The sequence below is a fragment of the Tiliqua scincoides genome, chromosome 3, assembly GCF_035046505.1.
Source record: "Tiliqua scincoides isolate rTilSci1 chromosome 3, rTilSci1.hap2, whole genome shotgun sequence".
NCBI classification, from domain to species: domain Eukaryota; kingdom Metazoa; phylum Chordata; class Lepidosauria; order Squamata; family Scincidae; genus Tiliqua; species Tiliqua scincoides.
Genome location: NC_089823.1, coordinates 172350002 through 172364024, shown reverse-complemented (window position 1 = coordinate 172364024; position 14023 = coordinate 172350002). Strand labels below are relative to the sequence as shown.

At 44.2% G+C, this 14023-nt stretch overlaps 1 protein-coding gene across 5 annotated transcripts in view; it reads left to right on the top strand.

The window, feature by feature from the left end:
- The first annotated feature begins 3809 nt into the window (after positions 1-3809).
- The window catches only part of ZRANB1 (zinc finger RANBP2-type containing 1), a 64849-nt gene continuing 54635 nt past the window's right edge, over positions 3810-14023 (top strand). Inside the window, exon 1 of one of the 5 annotated variants that reach the window (XM_066618915.1) lies at positions 3810-3873. The gene's annotated coding sequence lies outside the window, so the exon portion shown is untranslated. Of the gene's footprint in view, positions 3874-4097; positions 4150-4903; positions 5009-14023 lie in introns of those variants that run through there. The other 4 variants (XM_066618911.1, XM_066618914.1, XM_066618912.1 and 1 more) reach the window with 4 other exon arrangements.

The window sequence follows — 14023 nt, the reverse complement described above, 5'->3', positions numbered from 1 at the left end:
TGGAAAGGGGTGAAGGGGACAGAGCAGAACAGGAAATACGTGACAGGACACGGGCATGCTTGCCTAGACTATATTCAGCAACAATGAACTGTGTGCTTGCTGTATGCCTATTATTGTGCATCTCATTAATTTGCCTATGGAATCCTTTCCTTGATTCCAACCAAGGTAGCTCATCTTGCGTGACCAGCAATCAGTTGGCTGTCACCACCAATCAACTTAGGAGAAACTTCCAGGCTAGGAAAAAGGGAGGCAAGCTGAATTTTTTTAAAACGGGTTTCCTCTCAGGGGAACCCCACATTCTTAGTTAAGGAACAGAATTTGATGAGGGAGGAAAAATATCTCAGTTACACTTGGAAAGGCAAGTCACATAATATACCTGAACTAGGAAGTTCTCTGCCTTCCTGGCAATCCTCCTTTGCCAAGAGTTCATCCTCCTCTTTTTTTTTTTTTTTTGCTTTAAACAACATCTGTCTCCCTTCAGACTGCCTGCTCAGAAGTAAGTCCCATTGTATCAATGTGTGGTGTCCTGTGACTGGCTGGAAAATGTAAGTTCATATCCTTTGTTCCACTATAACGAGTTATGGGGACAGAAAGGGTGGTGGGAATTGAGATTTTCATGTGTTTTTCAGTTCCTCTATTGTTTCTGATGGCTTTTTGAATTCTACGCCAGCTTTGATGTCAATGTACCATCCTGCTGATGTTTGGAGTGTGTCTGAAGTGGTTTAAGATGTGGCCTACATCAACTCCTTTTCGCCCCCACCCTATGTCTTGCCTACATCTCCACTCTGTTTGGGAGTTTGTGCTGGTAGTAGTTGTACTGGCATTGGATATACATTGGCTCAGCATCGCTCCAGCATCCAGAGTGTCTGGGGTTACAATGGTGGTAGTGTCACGCTGGCCCTTCACTGAGCACAGCAGTGAAGGACTCAAGAGGAAAGCAATTCCATTGCATGGTGCCACTATTGTTATCACCTTGTCCCACGTACTGTTGCTTTACTATTGTAAGCTGCTTTGTTGTATTTAGGGAGAAAGTTGCATAAAATAAATATTTCTGAGGAAAGCATATGCAGTGGGGTTTGTGGCAAAGCAAATGAGAGCTAAGCATGGCTGTAGCCAAGAATCAGGCTAATACTCCTGCTGCCTGCTCCCCCAGTTCATAAAGCAGAGATGAACGCCCAGGCATTGGCTAAATATGTACTGTTACATGCATAATTGGCCGGATCCCGAAGGATCTCCTCTATGGAGAACTCGTGCAAGGAAAGCGCCCTACAGGTAGACCACAGCTGCGATACAAGGACATCTGCAAGAGGGATCTGAAGGCCTTAGGGATGGACCTCAACAAGTGGGAAACCCTGGCCTCTGAGCGGCCCGCTTGGAGGCAGGCTGTGCAGCATGGCCTTTCCCAGTTTGAAGAGACACTTTGCCAACAGTCTGAGGCTAAGAGGCAAAGAAGGAAGGCCCATAGCCAGGGAGACAGACCAGGGACAGACTGCACTTGCTCCCGGTGTGGAAGGGATTGTCACTCCCGGATTGGCCTTTTCAGCCACACTAGACGCTGTGCCAGAACCACCTTTCAGAGCACGATACCATAGTCTTTCGAGACTGAAGGTTGCCAATACAACATGCATAATAGTGGCCCTGCCCAATTAATTATACTTGACAATTCTGAAGGCATCTGAACCAAGTTTTTCTCAAACTGTGGATCAGGATGCACTAGGTGGGTTGCAAGCCAAGTTCAGATGGGTCCCCATTCATTTCAATGTGTATTATTTTGATATATTAGACATGATTCTACTGTGGTCTGTGACTGCATCTGGAGAAATGTTACAGATCTGTACTTTTCACAGGATACTATGTATATACTTTTAACGATAGTCAATGGCGCTTACTCCTGGGCAAGTTTGACTAGAACTGAAGCCTCTTTGTTTGGGGAATTTTTTTCTTTAAACAGATCAACAACTGCTTGGGAGGGTTAGAGAAGGATTCTTATTAATTTTAAAATAAAATTTTAAACTTATGTACTTAATAAATTTTTAATTTACTTACTTTCTTACTTGATTTGATTTTTTTGTATGGGAGATGTTAAAAGTGAGTAAGGTCTTTTGCTGAGAACTTGGAAAGCTGCTGTTAGTCAGGGTGGAAAATACTGGGATGACTCTGTTTGATGCAGCTTCATTCAGAGCCCAATCCTATGTGTATCTACTCAGAAGTTCCATTATAGTTCCATTATGGTCAATGGGGCTAACTCCCAAGAAAGTGTGGATAGGACTGTAGCCATTGTTCACTGATCCTGGAACAATCAGTCAGTGGGGGACTTCTCACCCTTTCCTGGCATGTGGGGCATTGTTTGGATGGGAATGAGAAGCACTGTGTGAACTGCAGTTGTGCAAGATGTAACAGCCCAGTGTCCTAGGTATGCTTACTTAGAAGTAAGTCTCACTGAGTTCAATGAGACTTAGAGCCTAATCCTATGCATGTCTACTCAGAAGTAAGCCCCATTATAGCCAAAGGGGCTTACTCCCAGCAAAGTGTGGGCAGGACTGCAGCCTTAGGGCCCAATCCTGTCCAACTTTCCAGCTCTGGTGTAGCCACAATGCAGCCCCATGGTAAGGGAACACATGTTCCTATACCTTAAGAAGGCCCCACCACAGGATGCAGCACATACCCTTAGGGTCCAATCCAACTTTCTAGTGCTGGTGCAGTTGCAATGCAGCCCTAAGGCAAGGGAACAAACATTCCCTTCCTGTGTGGAGGCCTTCGTAACTACCATCCCACCATAGGATGCAGCACACACCCTATTGGTATAGCTACACCAGGGCTGGAAAGTTGGGTTGGATTTGGCCCTTAGGCTGCAATCCTACCCTCACTTACCTGGGAGTCAGCTCCTTTGACTAGAGTGGGGCTTGCTTCTGAATAGACATGCATCAAATTGCAGCCTTATCCCAATTTTGGGGTGTGTGTATGTGAGTGTGTGTGTGTCTGAGTGAGAGAGTGTGAGTGTGTGACTGAGTGAGTGTGTTTGTGAGTGGGTCTAGGTGAGTGTGTGAGAATGTGTACACATGTGAGAGTGTGTGTGAATGTGTGCATGCATGTGAGTGTGATGCATGAGTGTGTGTCTGACTGAGATGAGTGAGTGTGAGAATGTGCATGTGTGTGTCTGAGTGTGTCTAAGTGAGTGTGTATGTGTCTGAGTGTGTCTAAGTGAGTGTGTTTGTGTCTGAGTGTGTGTCTAAGTGAGCGTGAGTGTGTATGTCTGAGTGTGTGTATGTCTAAGTAAGTGAAAGAATGTGAGAGTGTGTATGTCTGAGTGTCAGAGTGTGTTGTGTGTGTGTGTCTGAGTAAGAGTGTGTGTTTGTGTGTCTGAGTGTGTCTAAGTGAGTGTGAGAATGGGTGTGTATGTCTGAGTGAGAGTGTGTGTGAGTGAGAGCGTGTGTATGTCTGAGTGTGAGCGTGTGTGTGTGAGTGAGAGCGTGTTGTGTGTGGTGCATGAGTGTGTGTGGTCCCCAGCAGCCCAGGGCCGTCATGCTTGCGCTGGGGAAGCCGCGCAAGGCCCGTGGTGAACCTTGGGGGCTGGTGGGTGTGAGGTGAGGCCTTCCTCTGGGGGCCGCGGAGGAGGCGGCAGAGCGAGAGTCCTGGCGGCTGCTGCCAGGGAGGACGCGAGAGGGCTCCGGGCGCAGGAGCGGGAAGGCCTCGGAAGAGGCTCCCTCGGCGCCCTCACAATGAGCGCCCAGGGGCTGGATGACGTCACCGCCGTCTCCAAAGAGGCGCCGTCCCATTGGCGCGCGCGGCGGCGCCCTGCCGGCCAATGAGCGCGCGGCAGGGCCGCTGGCCGGGCGGGCTGTCCGGTGACGTGCGAGCTCCCGTCGCTCTGCCGTATGGAGGTTTATTTTGCTTTGGGCCCCCGCAGCCGCCATTAGGCGAACCCGGCTCGGAGTCTGGGTGGCGGGTCCGTCTGCGCCGGGTTTCTCTCCCCCCTCCGCCCGCCGAGGTGGTCGCGCCCGCCCGGCACCCGCGTCCTTCCGCCTCCCGGGGAGGACGAGACCATGTCCTGAGCGGGGGAGGCCGCAGCCAGCGGTGCGGTGCAGGGGCGGGTGGGGGGCATGGGCGGCCGCTGAGGAGACGGCGCGGGATCGGAGGCGGCCCTGCAAGGTAGGCGGCGCTCCCTCCCCCGCCGGGACTGCGAGCGAGGCAGAGCTGGGCGCCGGGAGTCCGGCCCCTTCGGGATCATGGCCACGCTTACCTGAGAGTAAGCCCCGCTGACTAGAATGGGGCTTACTTCTGAGTAGCCATGCAGGGGATCGGGCTCTTCAGGAGAGGAATTAAGGGCCCGATCCTGTCCACACTTACCTGGGAGTAAGGCCCACTGACTACAGTGGGGCTTACTTCTGAGTAGACATGCATACGCTAGGGCTGTGAGGCTACACTCCTATCCATACTTACTTGGGAGTAAGCCCCGTTGACTATAATGGGGCTTACTTCTGAGTAGACATGCATAGGGTTGGGCTCTTTATGAGGGGAGTAAAGGGCCCGATCCTGTCCTCACTTACCTGGGAGTAAACCCCATTGACTATAACGGGGCTTGCTTCTGAGTAGACAGGCATAGGGTTGGGCTCTTCATGAGGGGAATAAAGGGCCTGATCCTGTCCGCACTTACCTAGGAGTAAATCCCATTGACTATAATGGGGCTTACTTCTGAGTAGACAGGCATAGGAGTGGGCTCTTCATGAGATCCTGGACTCTGCAGTGTGTGTGGGGGCGGTGATGTCAGTGAGGAGGAGTGCAGTTGCCTTTCTGAGCAGGGAGGAACTGAGAGTGACTTGTCTTAGAAAAGCTGAACTCTTTTTCTAGGTTAAGCAGGAACCTGCTCTTGCCCGCATCGCTTCTGGTTCTCCTCCTTCCTCCCCTTCTGCGGGGGTCATCCTGGGCCTGCCAAACCACCCTCCAGAGTGGCTGTTTACTACACAAGTGCTGTCAACCCAGAAGGGGATTCTGGAGGGGCTTTCAGAGTGTGAGTTTCAGTGTTTGACCTCAGTGCCTTGTTCAGGATGGGGGAGGAGAAGGGCAAAGCGATTTTCTTGGTTTCCTCTCCTCCTCAGTTCACCTTTTAATTTCCCTGTCTCTGAGGCTTTGCTTGTGCCAAGAGAGACGCTGAGAGAAAAGGCGATGGGGGGGGGGAGAGAGATGGCCTGAAACTTCCTGCAGTGTGTTAGAGTCAGGGATGCTCTTAACAGGAGGGTTTTAATGGCTACCTGGGCTGCTGCTGTATGTGTAATGAGCTGGTTTCCTCTTGCCTTCCCTTGCCCCGCTTCCCCCCCCCCCCCACAAGGATTTGGGACACCTGCCCGGGAGGGATGCTGCTCCTGCTGTGTCAGATGGGGTTGTTTACCAGGGATGTGCAATCTGCAATAGTTGGCTCTCTGTAGTTGGAAGGGCTTGCGCTGTATGAAATGTCTACTGAATCACTGGCCTCCAAAGCTTTGGGGAAACTCCCACCTATTGTAACTCTTGTTTTGCTTTTTTCCCTCTTACCTGTGAGCTGCCTGATAGGCACTCTGGTCTACATTGATAATATCTCAGTTTGAGAAGGAGAACTTGATGCCGTAAATAGTAGTATCAGCATTTAGATCGGGGTTTTGTACACATAGTACGTTTGTATTGCTATATGAAAGCTGTTAAAAAAAATTGGCATAAGCAGCTGGGAGAGATTTCCTGTGCTTGTGTCGATCCACATCTAGTGCTGCAGTACCTACATCTTACTATAGTGAGGTCATACCTCTTCTGCTTTCCACCCCTCTTCCTCATTATTCATACGCTATACTCTGTGTCTTACTACCTCAGTTACAAAGTGACTTGTCATAAATATGGCATTTTTACAGTATAGATGCTAAATCCTTCAGATCTTTCTGTAAAGTGGAATTGGCTCTGCATTGTACCAGTATAGTTCAATAGAGCAAATTTTCATCCCTCTCTACAATAGCACATCTAACTACGAGACTGCATCTTTGACTTGATCATACTCTGTGCATCAGACCTTTATTGGAAATTGTATTAATTTAAAACAGTTTCCTAAGAGTCTCTCTACACTGCAGCAGATATTTTGATGGCCAAACAAGCCTTTTTTTGGAGGTCATTCAAAGCACTTTGTAAACACCTGGAGGACTGCAGTTAACCCTCTCCTTCTGTGAATTGCAGTTTTTCTAGTGCTGTGTATGTTGCAAAATCTTCTTTTCCTCTTGCTTCTCTTCTTTAACACTTTGTACATTTTTTTCTTTTCCTTATAGTCATGTAGGGTGGTGAGTGACAGCAAGTTCCAATGAACATAAATACTGTTCTTGATAAGTGTATCAAGGAGCTATGTAGCTCCTCTGTAATCGCATAGGTCTTTAGTATGACCAAGAGATTCCTTTTCTAGAACTCATGAAAGATGACACTAATTGGCAGTTCTTCCTGTCACATATACCCTGCTTATGCTTTCAGTCATATTTTTCTGGCAAATCATACAGGAGCCACTTTGAAGACAAGTTGTATCCTATTGAATAACAGGATATAGATACATGTATTGTCATTTCTGTTTGTGTGGCTATAAAACATCTGCATTATTGCAGCCAAGTGTAAATGCTAATACTTTCATTTGGTTCTGCAAAGTACTAATTCAAGAGAAGTTTTTCTTTTTTCCCCTCATTTTTGAACTTTGTAGAGATGGTTCTGAATTTCACTAAAAGCTACTTGGAAGTCTCCTAGGGAAATAGTGGTAGAGTTACAGAAGTCACTCTTCATGCATATCAGAAATAGGCTTCTCAAGTTATATGTGTTTATTGATTTGTAACCCTCTGCCTGGAGATTAATTGATTATGCATGTAGATGGATGCATGTTTAAGATGTGACCTAAACACACTTACAGCCCAAGTTTATATTTACCACAGCGATCCATGCAATGTTTGTTCCTTCTCTCTGATGGCACTGACTGCCATCAGGCATTCACAAAAGGCATTCCAATAGTGCATGACTTTGCCTGCGCCTTCCTGTCAGTGATGATGCATCTCTTGCTGCTGGATGACTTGGGTAAGTCATCTTAACAGGCAGGAGGGGGTGATGGAAGGGCAGAATGGGGTGAGGAGCAAAATGGGGCTGGGAGGGAGCAGGAGATGGGCAGATCGGGTCCCAGAAGGGCACTGAATTGGCAGCACCAGCGCCACCAGTATTCTAACTCCCTTCCAGGGTCTGCTCTTGTGATGCTGGTCAGTGTGGACCTGTGCCACCAAAATAGTGTTGCAGATCCAAGGAGACCCCTTCATGCCACATAGGCTTAACTCTGGGTAAGGAAAGCTTGTTCCTTACCTAGAGGGAAAACTCTGCAACTGTCCCCCAGCATAGAATGCAGCAGATGCTGCATTTTTGTGCTGCTGCATTGATGGGTGGTGAAAAGGATAGGATTGGCTCTTAACGAGAGAGTAAATCATGCTGAATGTAGTGGGCTTTACTTATAAGTAAGCATGCATAGGTTTGTGTTGTAAGTAGCTTTATGCATATTTCATGAAGTTTTTATTCGTGTTTAAAAACATACAAAATATCAGTAATATGGTTAAAACTGCTAAAAATACAAAATGCCCTATTTAAAATGTATAAAGTTTCAGTAAAAAAAATAGAAAAAGAATTTTTTAACACTGCTGTTGATTCTTTCCTAACTGTTGATAAAAGCAGCAAGTTCACCTATTGGTGAAAAACACAGAAAGGAAGTTTGGCAGAGAATTCCAGAGCATAGGTGCCCCTGCAGGGTAGTCCCTGCTCTATCCCAATTATTCTTACTTTTTGAAAAGCAAGGAACAGAGAACTTCACTTCCTGATTGGAATGTTTGAATGGTTTAGCCTTCACTCTTTGATCCATTCCTGCTTCTTTGGGCTAGGAAGTATATGGGTCTATGTAATATGCTATCATGCATAAGTAAGCTTTGGTGAGGTCTCTTAGCAAGGCTGTTGGCTATCAAAGGCTTAGGTAGGCTATTACTTGGTTAGTTCCTTAGCGGAAACGTACCTTGCTCAAGAAGCTCACATTGTTGTAGAAACAATAAAGAGCTATGTTTAGTACTTGTTCTTATACTAGAGCTTGCTTGACTAATGGATAAAGACTTGAGGAAAGGTCTCAGTTCTGATTTAAGTGGTGGAATGTTAAATGTTCCCATGTTAATGTTTTCTTCTTACAGACACCTTGCCCTAAAATAGCTATTTTGAGAGACTTGGTTTTTGTTTTTTTAAAAACCTATTTCATACTGAAATATGCATGGTAAAGATATTTCTTACTGACGTCTGTTGAATTGGTGCCAGTGGAGCTTGGCCAAATATTCCTTGCATTTGTGCTGCTTGTAGAAATATGTATTTTCATTATTGTTTATATATTGGAGTGTCATAGTACATATTCAGAGTAGTGGTGTTGTAGCTTAACTGCTACACTCTACTGCAGGTATTAAACTAGTACTGGTTAAAGCAGTGGTTCCCAAACTTGCCAGGGTCACAGTGCCCCCGCATCCTCTTCTTTCTTGGATCTTGTGAGATTTTGTGTGATCCTAATTGATGGTTTCCAAATCTTGCAAGATTTCATGAGATCCAAGATGGTGGCGCCTAGGACAACAGGTTGGAGGCACCACTGGGAACATCCCACTGTGCCCCTGAGGGTGTGCCTTGATGCTGTAAGACAGTGATTTTCAACCTTTTTCATCTCACAGCACACTGACAAGGCACAGCATGCTGCTGGTACGGGGCTTAAATTCCCCAATTGCCCTACTAATCTCCTAAACGATCATCTCCAAAGTCCCACGGCGCACCTGCGGACCATCCTCAGCACACCAGTGTGCCACAGCACAGTAGTTGAAATCACTACTCTAAAGTGTCATGACGCATACTTTAGGAACCCCTGGGTTATAGTGATATGAGAACATTATTTATGAGGAAGAGCGAATTCTTCTTGCCTGTCATTATGAGAAGGGTGAAACAGATGTATTGGTATGTCTCATTCCTGATGTGCTGGGATAGCAGGCACTTTTCTTTACCATTTAAGGAGAGAGTGTAATTCTAAATCATTTCAATCATTGCTAATGAACTACAGTTATTTTGAATAGCGCTCCATTCTGTCAAAGCATAAACTTCTTTTAAATCTGAGTTTCAAATGGCACTTTCCTTAGGATGGGATGAAGAAAAATAGGTCATAAGCTCAACTTGATGTATGTAGGTAACTGTATGGTTCTCCATATTTGCTTTATAGTGCCATGTTAAGCACTACATATTATAATTTACTGAGGTTGGAGGACTTTTGTGTTATGTAATCGATACGCACGTGTGTCAACATATTTTGTCAAGGTGAGAGTTCAGACAACCCTTCCTGAAACTTCTTGGCATTTTACTTGCACATTTTATTACCTGATAGAGTTTTTGGATTTATAGGGGTGAGGGGAGAAGTTTGTTGTCCTGAATATACTGAAGTCAGTACCATATTTGCGAATCTTTGTCATAACTTAATAGTCTGTAGTAGAATATTAGACTTCATGCATTCATCGTATATCACAAGTTAACTGTTTTTGGTGGTGTTGGCATGAACTATAAACTGAAGTTCAGCTGTGAGTAATGGTTGTTATTCCTGGAATAGATAAAAATCAGATTGTGTTGGTTCAGCAAAACAAAAATTTGTCAGTGAAGTAATGTGGTTTATCAGGTGTTCTGAATTACACAAAATTCCTTTTTTGGGAAATACGCTTTTAAAGGGAAAATAATTATATCCTGTCTGCAATTTCTTTTCCCCTCAGTTTTTTTAAATTGGGAGAAGCACTTCCATAACCTGTTTAAGATTAGGCCCTGTACTACTGTCTTCAAATTGTACAAAGATCTCCTGGGACAAAAAAGTAATGGAGAAGGAGCCCTTGGGGGAAAAGAATAAAAACAAGTTCTAGCACAGAGAGAAACAGAAATAAACAATGTAGTCTTTGTGTCCACATTTTTTCCCATTACTAGTCTTCTGCTTTGTTACTATAAAGTTCTAGAATGTGTTAATGGCGGAAGAAGTTTAATCAACCCAAGAAATATATGTTGACTCAGAGGTAGCAGTTTATTTGAACCTGCTGTGCTAGAATAAAAATGTTGCTGTAACCATTGATACTTGTCACTGAGTGTTCATTAGAAAAAAAGAATGCATATTGTAAGGAAACGTCTGATTACTGTACTGTATATTATTAGTAATCTAATTGTACACACATTAATGTGAAGGCTAAGATATTAACTTCAATACCATCCATTTTTAGGAGAAAATGCAGAATTTTTTATGGTATGATGTTGAGCAGTAAATATTAACTTTTGTGTCTGAGGAATGAATTACTGGAATAAATGCAACTGCTTCTACATACAATATATACTGGGCTCTAGTTTGGTTTTCTTTAAGTTCATCTCCTTGTGTTGCTTTATAGTACAGTATACAGCTGAATATAGTTTCATGTCAGTTTTTGTAGTGGCTGGTCTTGTGGAAAGGAGGGGGCTCAGCAGCCCCACTACATTTTTTCACTTGTTTACAGTTTGTGCAGAGCTCACCATATGACCTGATCAGGATCATTCTCTGCACTAGTTGTTGTGAAATGACTAATATTGATGAAACACCTGAATCTGATTCTTGGTGGACAAATCTAGGTAGTCACACTGTGTGTGTGTGTGTGTGTGTGTGTGTGTGTGTGTGTGTGTGTGTGTGTGTGTGTTTCCTATAATTCTATCTTCCACCCCTCCTAAAATTGGCTAGTTTCCCATATTTAATACCTTTCTATATTTTTAATTTGGGCCATTCTGTGAAATGTTTCCAATTTATTTGGCACAGACGGGGTATACTTCCATTTGGCTCTTTTTCAGCACTAACCTATAGCAGACGCTGCCAGGCCATTTTGGTTATGCTGCATCATTATCCTCTGATTATATAAAAGTAGAATTATATTTGTTGCTGTTGGTTCTGCCAAATTGTTAGACTCTTAGCCTTCTACCATTCCTAGTGGTAGTGTTCTGATGAGTTTTTAAATTATTAGTCTGGAACAAGGGTTACAAAAATGTGAGTAGTCTAACCTCCGTTGCTTGGAGCTGGTAGTAATGAGATCTGCGAATGAAAGACAAACTAATGAATGGAAAACTTGTGTTTCAAAATGTAGTAGTTGATTGTTGAAGCACCTGTTAAAATACTTGATGAACCCAAATATATTGGTTATGAAATAAATTAAAATAATGCAGTTTAGAATGACATGTGATCATCACCTTGTGGTATCAGTTGACTGGAAACTTTGCTTTTTTAAAATTTTCAAACACATTACAATTTTCTCTTCATTTTTTTGTTTGAAGCTGGCTCTTAACTATGAAAGCTCATATAATGATATGCCTGCAGTTTTTGACTGTCTTTAAGAACATGTAGAGAATGTTACATTCAAACATGCAGTTCCTTTAGCTATTAATGAGTGGTTCCGGAGAATGCTTGGAACTGTACAGTTAAAAATAATGAATGGATGGCATCCCACCTAGCACTTCCATGGTTGGGAACTTCCTCTGTGAATGGAGGGAGTGTTCTACTTACAGAAGGAATCTTTGTCCAAGTGGAAAGCTCTTTCTGTTCTGGGGGAGGGTGGGTCAGGGGCTGTTTAGGCCCAGGAGGGGAGATGGGGATGGCAGCCCTGGCTGCCGGCAAATCCTGGCTCTTGGAGCCTGATATGGGTTTCCTCAGCTTCTGAGGAAACATTTCTGAAAAATTTGATAAGATCATGATTTTTAGCAGCTAACTTGTTTAGTAATTTTAATACAGGTGTGCCCCCTTATCTGCGGGGGTTCCATTCTGGAACCCCGTGGATAACTGAAATTACAGACAAGGGCAAACGCCCACCCCCACTTTCGGGGGGCGACTGCCCCCCTGGAAGCAAGGAGAGCAGAGCTCGTTCCCAGCCTCTGCCAGATTCAGACTGTTTTAGAGCTCCAAACACATGACTTCCATTTTCATGGAGAAACTGGAAATGATGTTTTAAATGCCTTATAAGAGGGAGCACTTGGGGGGGGGGAACAACCCAGACTTGATCTGCGAATATGGGATTTGCAGATATGGGGAGCCTCCTGTATTGTGAATTTTGGATAGAATGAACTTCTGTGTTGCAGTTACACCACTTACTGCTACAAAAAAAAAACTGGTCAGTTTGCATCAGCCTTTTTCAAGGAATTTCAGTGGTTTAAGCATGGAAAAATGTATTGCCGTATCTTATACTTTCTTTGGTTCTATTTATATCCAGAGGCACTAAAGATTTCATTCATTCATGTACAACAGGATATAGTAATGAAATGTTTGAGATTTAGATTGAAAGTTTCTAATATGCACATATATGCAGACTTTGAGCACATCAGTGAAGGTAACCAAGTAAAACTAGTGATAAGTTTTGTAAGGAAAAGTGGGTCAGTCAATGTAATTGCATTTTTTTAAAAGCAGAGTAGCAATATAGATGCTTTGACTGCACTGGAACATTTTTATTAACTTCCTACTTCGAATATTAATTCTGGCTTGCTTTATAATAAATTCTAGAAGTCAATTTGTGGGCTTTTAGAATGATTTTATGAAGGACTTTTAACTGAATCCAATTTATGCTTGCTTAGAAATCGTACTGAGGTCATATTTCAAGGGGGGTTCGAGTTGAGTTGAGGCATCAACAAGAAAAAAGGAGCCACCTTGGAAGCGTCTATCCACAATACAAGTGGGGGATAAAGGGATGCTCTGAGGGGGGAAGATTGCCTATTCCTATGGAGACTTTTTTGATGCCCCCAGTCTTTAGCCAGTCACCTACTTTTGCCAATCCTTCTTCCCCATTGCCAGCTGAAACCCTTGCAAGAGCACACCCCTTTGCAATGGAAAGAATTTCTCCCGGTTCTATCAATTGTACAACTATCACTGACCCTACTTGTTGACTACCAGATACTTCCCAGACCTCCTCAAACTTGACTTCTACACTCAAGTTGGTGTCATGGAACATAGCGGGCTGGGAGAGAAAGAAATTCGATCAAGACTTTACCAACTATTTGTCTCTCTTTGATATTATTTTTCTGCAAGAGACTTGGTCCCTGACTCCGCCAACTATCCCTGGGTTCACTTCTCACCACCTCCCAGCTTTTAAATGCAAGCAGATGTGTCGCCCCCGTGTAGGCCTATGTTGCTTGAATAGCTCCTCCTCTCGGTTCTCTTTATCCCCTCTTCCTTCTCAATCTCGGTTCTTTCAAGCCTTCTTATTTCAATGTAAGGAGTTTAAGATTGTAATGCTTAATATATATATTCCTCCCTCTGACCCCTCCCCTCATGTCTTTTGGAATGAGGCCAAGACCTCTGCTGGGAAATACTTGGCCTCTATGTCTACAGCTTTTCTTCTAATTATGGGTAACCTTAATACTAGACTGGGTCCAAATAATCTTGCCCTGGCCCACTTCATGAATTGGGACCTAGATGAACAAATCCCCCCTTGGTTCCAGGGCCCTAGGTCTTCTGAAGATCTTGTTATCAGTAGCTATGCCCCCCACCTTATTGATTTATGCCCTGAGCTTAACTTAGTAATCCTTAACGGTTTGACCGGAAGGGATATCCCGGGCGAATTTACCCACTTCGCACCAAGGGGGACAAGTGTTATAGATTATGCACTTGCCTCTCTGGCTCTTCTTCCACTTTTCTCTGATTTTTTTGTTAACCCTCGTTCTGACAGTGACCATCTGCCCATTCAATTATCCCTTGCCCCACCCTTCTTTATGATTTTGCCCAAGAAACTTTCACCACAGTTTTCACCCCGTCTTAAATGTTCCTCTAGGGTAGAGAATGCTTACTACCACTGGACCAGACTGGAAGAGTCTATTAATCTAAGCCGTATACTGGCAGAGACAGACTCGCCTTCTACAGCTATCTCAATCTATGACTCCCTCTCTGAATCATTAATCCAGTTTCTTAGAGCCTCTCTTCCTTCTCACTCCGATAACCGTGCCCCCACTTGGTTTGATT